The sequence below is a fragment of the Neophocaena asiaeorientalis genome, unplaced genomic scaffold (assembly GCF_003031525.2).
Source record: "Neophocaena asiaeorientalis asiaeorientalis breed wild unplaced genomic scaffold, Neophocaena_asiaeorientalis_V1.1 scaffold348, whole genome shotgun sequence".
In the NCBI taxonomy this organism is placed as follows: domain Eukaryota; kingdom Metazoa; phylum Chordata; class Mammalia; order Artiodactyla; family Phocoenidae; genus Neophocaena; species Neophocaena asiaeorientalis.
In genome coordinates, this window is record NW_020172672.1 from 2,886,343 (window position 1) to 2,895,329 (window position 8,987).

Consider the following 8,987-nt stretch of genomic DNA (forward strand, 5'->3'; position numbering starts at 1 on the left):
ATTGTGAGTTGGGTGATTTTTTGTTTTATTTGTTTTTTCAGTACTTCCTTACTTTCTGGCACTACAAGATACTCCAGGCTTATCTTGGAAATTTCCTGCTCTAGTCCTAGAATTAGCCATTTCTCCCAGGAGCCCTGGTTCCTTTTATTGGAGACTAGTACCAGCAACCAAGATCTGGGAGCCAGGTGTGCTCAGGTAGTTAACATTATCCTTATATTACAGAGAAACAAACTGCAGCTTGGAGAGGTTAAATAATTAGCTCAAAGTCACATGGCTACCTTACTCCTAGTGCTGTGCTCATTTCATTAGAAAGCATCATCTGTCTGCCTCCCCTTCCTAATTACTCTTCTCCAACTAAGCCCAATGTGTCCAGCTGAGTTGCAGAAGAGAGACGATACCCATGCTATTCCTGCTCCTTGTAAACTGTAAAGTACTGCACTCATATGAGTTGTGGTTATTGTTATTACTACCTCATACGGTTCTTTTATGAAAGAAAGTCTGTGTGTGTGCCTCCCGGGCACATGCCGTGTGCTATGAGCAGCCGACTCAAATGGGAATGTCTCCAGCCTCCCCCGCCTTCATGCCCAACTTGACCCAAGGCGCACAGGACCGCCGAGCACGAGGTTCTCGCAGTCTCCACCAGGCGCCCAGTATCCCTGGAGTGACAGTGGGTCAGCACTGCCGCCTGCCATCTGGCCTCCCTCTTCCACCTGGGCTGCCATCAGCAACCCCCTGCTGGGGCAGAAGGTGGGGCTAACGTCTGGAAATTGGCAGAAGGCGGAGCCCCGTAATGAAGTGAGACAGGAGACTTGAGAAGTGAGAGGCAAACCAGCCCGAGGAAGTGGGAGAGCTGCAGGCCCACAGGTAGGTCTGGGGTCTCTGCTCTCTGTCCCATCTCTGATGGCCACCCAGGGCAGGCTGCCTGCTCAGGGCAGCTTGGACAAACCTAAGTGCAGCCTTGCAGTCCCTGAGCAAATCACTCCTCACTGGGGCCCCTCATGGCTGGGCAGCCCTTCAGCCCAGGCGTGACCCTCTCCCGGTAATTCACTCCCTTCCAGCCAGGGCTTTCCTTGACTTCTGATGTTTTCCATGAAAGAATGGCTGTGGCTGAGCCCTGCAGCCCTTTGAGGGGCCCCCAGACTCGGACCAGCTCTCCCCATCCACCCCAGCCATGGCCCTGCCCTTCGCTCAGAAGGTGGCCTGGGGATTGGGTATGACAGCGGAGAGCCTGGGGGTGGCAGCAATGGCTCGCCTGCAGGCATTTGGAGCCCAGAGTCCTGGCCTGGCTGCCATGAGCAACGCGAAGACCAAACACAGAGGACGGGTGGGTGTTAGGATGGTAGCGCCACAGAGGTGTCCTTTCTCTATTCCTCAAACCTTCCGTAGTGTGGTACCATATTTCTCTTCATACTATGGGGAAAACCCAATGACAAGAGAGCCGTGGACTCATCAGACATGGGGGAGACAGAGTAATTTTCAAGTGAAGTTTTGACAAGAAAAGGGGGAGCTGGAGGCCGATGGAAGCAGCAGCTGCAGAAGCCTCTCTGCAGAGGACCACATGGAATAGATCACCCCCTCCCAGCAAGAGGCCCTGACCCCAGTCAGCGCACATTTGGGCTCAGCGGGGTCTGTGAGGGTGTCCCGGATGCAAGTGGGGGAGGGCCCCAGGGCTCTAGCTGGAGGCACAGCTCTCCTCCCTTCCCCCTTTGGGAGTGGAGCTGCCTCCTTGGCTGCTTTGCTCCTGTCCCTCAGGGCGGCCTGAGGAGCATCTCCAGCAAGCCTGAGGTCGGGATGCAGAAACGACCCTGGGATCCAGTCAGGGCACACACCTAGCCCGCCCTCCGTGTTCTCTCTCCTTCTCCAGGGAGGACCGAGCAGGACTTGTGTTCTTTCATCCATTCGTTCCTTCATTCGCCAACCACTTGCCAAGAGCCCTGCTGTGTGCCAGGAACAGTTAGGAGCAAAGGCTTCTTCCTTTCCCAATTACACAGGAATGCAGTTTTCCACTAAAATCAGTGGTTCCCAGGGGTGCTTGGCATGGACTTCCCCGTCTTTGAGTTGTGGCTTCTGTGGTGGTCCCTGTCCCCAGGTCCTCATCTCACTGCATCACTCCAGGGACTGACTTCTCAGGCCACAGGATGTAAGCAGCGGTAGAGGAAAGTCCAGATCACAGAGCCTTGCAGCTCTATTCTTGCACGCTGTGTGGTGCCGGTTGCCGCCTTCCAAGTGCCCTGTATCAGCGTGCCACTTGGATGCAGCTGGGACAGGGAGAAGGTGTCTTGGGGATGGAGACTGGAATGAAATCCAAGCCAGAGGAGGAGTGGGTTAGGATGGAGGGAGGGATGTTGTCGGTTCCTCCGGTGTCAGAGTGGGAGCAGCCTTCTTGGGCACTGAGCACGGCAGGCTCACGAGCCAGGCCAGCTGCCCTGTCCTCTCAGAGCTGATCAGCAGTGCAGGTGGAACGGGGACCCGGCGAGGGCCTTCTTGGCGTGGGAAAGCTCACACATTCACACACCAGCACTGAGGAATGAACAAGCATCTGGGGAGCAGAGTAATGCGCTGTCCACCCTGTTACCCCCACAAGTGTCACCGCCTTAGAGAAGGTGTCCTAAAGGTGTCATTCCCTTTGTCACAACTTCAGAGATGGCTCTGTGTTCTTCTCCTCCACGGAGCTAATCAGTTTTTAATTATAAACATTTAGTGTGATTATCTGATGGTATTTGATGACAAGTGCCAAGAGAGCAGACTGTATCTGTATTTGCTCATCGCTGCACGTAGCACGTGGAATTTCTCGGCAGTTAATAAAGGTCAGGCTTCAGGACCCTCCCCTGCATGGCCCCTGTGAGGGCTGGGAGTTACAGAACATTCTAGTGTGGCAGGCTGCAACGAGGGAAGCATTTCTCTTCAAGCCTGGCACATCATTGCCCAAAGAAACCTCAGAATAAAGGAGCTGAATGTCCAAGACACTAATAATATGTTGTGATTTCCCTTCTCATTCTAAATATTCATTTTTGTACTTAACTTGTTACTTGTAAGTTTTCTTACAGAGGGTTCCCAAATAAGTGTCAGGCCCTGCAAAAGCTAGATCTGCCCTTGAGAGAGAATTCAATAACATTTTATTGAGTGAATAAAAGAATGAATGAATCAATCACAAGTAATTAGAATAAAATACTGGTGTAGGAAAAAACAGTGCACATGCAAATATTCCCCTCCTATCCTCAGGGCTGCCTGGGCATTCAAGCTCAGCTGGAGGAGTCATCCACCCTGCAGGAGGTCATCCACCCCGACAGCTCAGCTGGAGGGGTCATCCACCCTGCAGGATGCTCTGCGCTTTGGAATCTTTGGAACTTCAGTCCACGAGGTGCCCATGCATTGGAACCTGGCTCCCCTGCTTGCCCTGCCAGCCCTCTTGAAACACTGCTAATTGCATGGGGTGGCTTGGAAGAGAGAGTGGGGAGGATCTGAGTTGGCTGCTGATGCCCATGCCCTTCAGACCCTGCAGGAACAGTAACTGGCAAGTCTCAGTTTTCCTGTCTCTGAAATGGGTCAAGAACCCCACTTTTTTTTTTTTTTTAGATGTTGGGTGTAGGAGTTTATTTATTTATTTATTTTTGCTGTGTTGGGTCTTTGTTTCTGTGAGAGAGCTTTCTCTAGTTGTGGCAACCGGGGACCACTCTTCATCGCGGTGCGCGGGCCTCTCACTATCGCGGCCTCTCTTGTTGCGGAGCACAGGCTCCAGAGGCGCAGGCTCAGCGGCCATGGCTCACGGGCCCAGCCGCTCTGCGGCATGTGGGATCTTCCCGGACCAGGGCACGAACCCGTGTCCCCTGCATCGGCAGGCGGACTCCCAACCACTGCGCCACCAGGGAAGCCCCCAATAACCCCACTTTTTATGGGGCTACTGTGAGGGTCAGAGTCTCTCTCTGAAATCCCCTGCAGCTAATGTGTTGCAAATGCCAAGTAACATTCCCTCCTCTCCCAGTTTTCCTTGGAACCTCTCAATTACCACCTGATTAGAGGGGAAGTTTGATCCCATGGAACAAAAGAACTGGCTCAGCGTGGGGTCACTGCCCAAACTGGGTTACCACTCTGAGAAAACAGCCTTGTCTCCAGACCAGAACTCACTTGCCCACGTCCCCGAGGCGGGTCAGTCCCTCCGCCCCACTCTCTGTCTCCTGCTTGAGATTAAACGATGGAGAAGGAGCTATGTTTCTCACCCAGGGAATTTGTAGTAATTAGTGAACGCCGCAGGGTTGCAAAAGCCCCAGTTTCTTTGCTTGGCAAGTTACACCACAGAGGAATTCTGTTGGTGTTGTTCGAGGCTCATGGTGCCACTTCTGCAGTGCAAAGAACTTGGCCAGCCAGGGTCCTGAAGTGAGTGAAGAGAGAAGGCTGCAGGTCCAAGAGTTTTCTGGGCAGCAGAAGAGACCAAATGTGTTTTATGATATTCCACTGAGTAAAGGATGGATTTTCACTCTTGCAAAAGCATTTTAACATTGCTGGCTATTTAGGCTGCTTCCAAAGTTTCCTTTTTGTAAATAATGCCGCCACCAATATTCTTATATATAAATTTTGACTCTGACTATATCATTGGACCATATTTCTAGAAGTGTCTTTCTGGTTCAAAAGATATGGACCGGGCTTCCCCGGTGGCGCAGTGGTTGAGAGTCCGCCTGCTGATGCAGGGGACACGGGTTCGTGCCCCGGTCCAGGAAGATCCCACATGCCGCGGAGTGGCTGGACCCGTGAACCATGGCCGCTGAGCCTGTGTGTCCAGAGCCTGTGCTCCGTAACGGGAGAGGCCAAAACAGTGAGAGGCCTGCGTACCGCAAAAAAAAAAAAAAAAAAAAAATTTATGGACCTTTTGGTAAGTATCGTTACTTCCACATTTTGGAGGCCCATCATTAAGAGAATACCCATTACAATGGTATGCTCACCAACAGTGTAAACCATTGTTTTCTGATCACCGACAGTTTGGTGGGTCCCAAATTCTTTTTTCCAAAATACCATTTCAGTGAAAGCTTTTAGCATCAGCTTATACTTTCTGTTTTATTATTCCTAATAACATGTCCTCAGAAGGCTCACTCCTTTGATTTTCCTGACACCCTGCTCATTTTTCCTGGAAACATAGCCCCATTTGAGCTAGAATCCAGTGCTCAGAGACCACCCCAACATGTTTGTCAGGAGCTAGTTTTTCTGAGAACAGCAATTCCAACCAGCCAACATTTACTGAGTGAGTACCCTCAGCCTGAGCAAGGCATCGCTACCCAGCGTCGAGTTGGGCCATGTCCAGGAGAGACTGGGCATCCTGGGTCTCACAGGGGGCAGGTAGGTGCCCGTGATGGGGGCTAGGCAGACAGAGACAAGCAGGGTCTGGGAGATGCTTGGTTGAATAGATGATGACAGAAACCAGGAAATTGAAGATCAAAGGCAGGAATACGGGTATGAATGAAGCCAGGAAGCTACTTCCCAGAACAATTAGTCTGTCGCAGAGAATGATGATAATAATGCAATAGCTATGATTTATTGAGTGTTTACTGTTTGCCAGGCAGTTAATATGCATTTTAGGTGCCTTATTTTCTTTAATTCTTTCGGCAGCTCCAGGGGAGATACACTACAGATGGCCCTGACTTAAGATGGTTTGGCTTATGATTTTTCAACTTTACAATGGTGCAAAAGTGATACACATTCAGTAGAAACCATACTTTGAATTTCAGATTTTGATCTTTTTCTGGTGTTATGCGGTACGATCCGCTCTCCTGATGCTGGGCAGGGCATCGAGCCGCATTTCCCAGGCAGCCTTGCGATCACGAGGGTAAACAGCCCATACACTTACCACCATTCTGGACCCAGATAACCATTCTGTTTTTCACTTTCAGTACTGTAGCCAGTAAATCACATGAGCTATTCAACACTTTATTATCAAATCGGCTTTGTGTTAGATGATTTTGCCCAAGTGTAGGCTAATGGCAGTATTCCAAACATGTTTAAGGTAGGCTGGGCTAAGCCATCATGTTTAGTATTTTAGTATTTTCAACTTACAATGGGCTTATTGGATGTAACCCCATCGTTTAAGTAGAGGAAGATCTGTATTTATATCCCTATTTTACAGAAAATGAGGCCCAGAGAGGTGAGATAACTTTCCTGATGTCACCCAGTGAGTAAGAGGCCGAGGTGGGGTCTGAGCTTGTAGTGACACTCCAGCCCCTTCCAAAGCAGGGGCCCTGGCCAGTGGTTGAATGAAGCTGTAGTCAGTGGCAAGCACAGAGGCCACCATTAGGGCCTCCCTGTGACAAGTGTATAGGTCAGAGCCATCCCACAAAACTCTTCAGGGTGGACCCTCCAGGGTTTACAAGGATCAGGTCCTGCTAATTAATGTCTGCCACATTAAGACATGGCACCCCGTGCTGGGCTGGGTGACAAACATGGGGCCTTTCACTCCAAGGAGTTTGCTATCCAATACAGGTGAAGAGGAGGCCGACAGACTACCTCGGGTTCAAGGCACGATGCATAAGTACTCTTGGAGATTTGCAAAGAAAGAGCTAAGAGGGGCTTCACAGAGAGTCAGGGAGGTTCTGGAAGTGGTGACATTTGAGACCGTGGAGAAGAATGGGGGAGATTTTGACAGGCAGCAAAGGTGTCAAGGACATGGCTGTCTATTCATCTGTGGCCGGGGAAGAGTGTGAGGAAAGCCAGCCGCCCTTAACTGCTCCGTGGAAAGCACTGAGGGGGCCTTTTCACCCAACTTCATCTGCAGCCTGGATCTGAACTGGTGACTAGTTAAGCTACCAGTCACGAAGCTGCTGGCACATAGCGTGGCCTGAAAGGCATTCCCAGTTGGAGCCCTTGTGAGCCCAGGGACACGGGCTTTACACAACCTCCCCTACCTGCAAGTCACCAGGCGGACTCTGCTCTTGCACAACGCGTTCCTGGGAAAACGGTCCTTGCCAGATGGCCCTTTAATCAGGACTAATACTTCAACTGTCAGGCGGGGTTTTTTGTTTTCTTTTCTCTTTAATGTTTTTACTTTTTCGGCTGTGTCGGGTCTTAGTTGCAGCACGAGAGATCTTCCTTGTGGTGCGCGGGCTCTTTGTTGCGGCGCATGGGGTCCAGGGCGCGTGGGCTCTGTAGTTTGCGGCACACGGGCTCTCTAGCTGAGGTGTGCGAGCTCAGTAGTTGTGGCGCGCTGGCTTAGTTGCACCGCAGCACGTGGGATCTTAGTTCCCCAGCGAGGTAGTGAACCTGCCTCCTCTGCATTGGAAGGCGGATTTTTTTACCACTGGACCACCAGGGAAGTCCCAGGCTGGGTTTTTGAAGTTTATTTTTATTAAAAGCTAGGTGAATCAGTCTGGGAGAGTGCTGTCCAGTAGAACTGTGGTGATGGAAATGTTCTATAGTCTGCTCTGTTCAATGTGACAGCCACCAGCCCCCTGTAGCTATGGAGCTCCTGACGTGTGACCAGCGTGACTGAGAAACTGAATTTTTTATTTCACTTAATTTTTACTTATTTAGATTTCAGTGTCTAGTGGCTACCGTACTGAACAAATGGGGGATCTTGGTCAAAATGAAGAGGCTCACAAATCTGCAAACACAAAAACAGTGCCTGAGTCTTTTGTCATATTTACAGAGGACTCAGGTCATAGAGAACGGTAGACTCTTATGCAGTGTTTTGAAAGGGGACAAGCAAGCTAGTATTCCCCTTTCCAATGGGTAGGTGTGCTGTTCTGTCAACGTGTTAGTTATCAGATGCGGGGATGACCAGTCAGCTTGAGTGTGGAAAGTATAGAGCAGAAAAAAATGGAATACTTCTGAGACCCAAATCTAAAAATTTCAAGATGTTTGCTTTTGATAATTTTTTGTTGTCACCACCCAAAGAACAACCGTGTTTTCCCTTTGATCACAGATCATCACGTTTCATCTTCAATTCCTTTATTTTAGGAGTGGAAATTCCTTAAGTGCCTACTATGGGCCATAGGACTTGCGCATGTTATCTTTAATCCTCATATCAACATCCTGATGTGGGTATTAGTAAGGCCCTTTGCATTTAAGGAAACTGAAGCTAAGAGAAGTCAAGTGACCCTATGAGTGGTAGAGCTCCAAATTACATCTTCTTTGTGTTCTGAGCCCATCTTTTAGAATATAAGTGACACCCTAGACACCCGGGCGTACAGAAAGGAGCTTGACGGGGACCCCACACCTGATGACAGGATTGTCAATCATCCAAGCTGGAAGGGCACTCAGATATCCTCTTGTACAAATACCTATTTTATAGCTGTTCACCTTTTTTTTTTTTTAAGTTAAAAGTTTATTCTTTTTTTTTAACATCTTTATTGGAGTATAATTGCTTTACAATGGTGTGTTAGTTTCTGCTTTATAACAAAGTGAATCAGTTAAACATAGTGCATCTACTGAGATGATCATATGGCTTTTCTCCTTCACTTTATTAATATGGTTTATCACACTGATTGATTTGCATATATTGAAGAATCCTTGCATTCCTGGGATAAACCCCATTTGATCATGATATATGATCTGTTTAATGTGCTGTTGGATTCTGTTTGCTAGTATTTTGTTGAGGATTTTTGCATCTGTGTTCATCAGTGATATTGGCATGATATTGTGTGGAGCTGGGAGGTCTCCTGTGGACCAGTGTCCTGAAGTTGGCTCTCCCACCTCATAGGTGCAGCACTGACTCCTGGTTGCAGCACCAAGTGCCTTTCATTCACACGGCTCAGAATAAAAGGGAGAAAAAGTAGAAAGGAAGGAAGGAAGGAAGGAACAAAGGAAGGAAGGAAGGAAGAAAGAAAGAAAGAAAGAAGATAAAATAAAATAAAGTGAGATAAAATAAAATAGTTATTAAAATAAAAAATAAATATTAAGAAAAAAATATTTTTAAGTCAAAACAAAACAAACAAAAACGGACGGACAGAACCCTAGGACAAATGGTGAAAGCAAAGCTATACAGACAAAATCTCACACAGAAGCAT

General features: G+C 48.7%; 1 protein-coding gene across 1 annotated transcript in view; it reads left to right on the forward strand.

Moving 5' to 3' along the window:
* The window catches only part of PCNX1 (pecanex 1), a 247,314-nt gene that overhangs the window by 198,354 nt on the left and 39,973 nt on the right, over positions 1–8,987 (forward strand). The window contains exons 38-39 of the mRNA XM_024739610.1: positions 494–864; positions 3,223–3,361. The gene's annotated coding sequence lies outside the window, so the exon portion shown is untranslated. The remainder of the gene's footprint in view (positions 1–493; positions 865–3,222; positions 3,362–8,987) is intronic.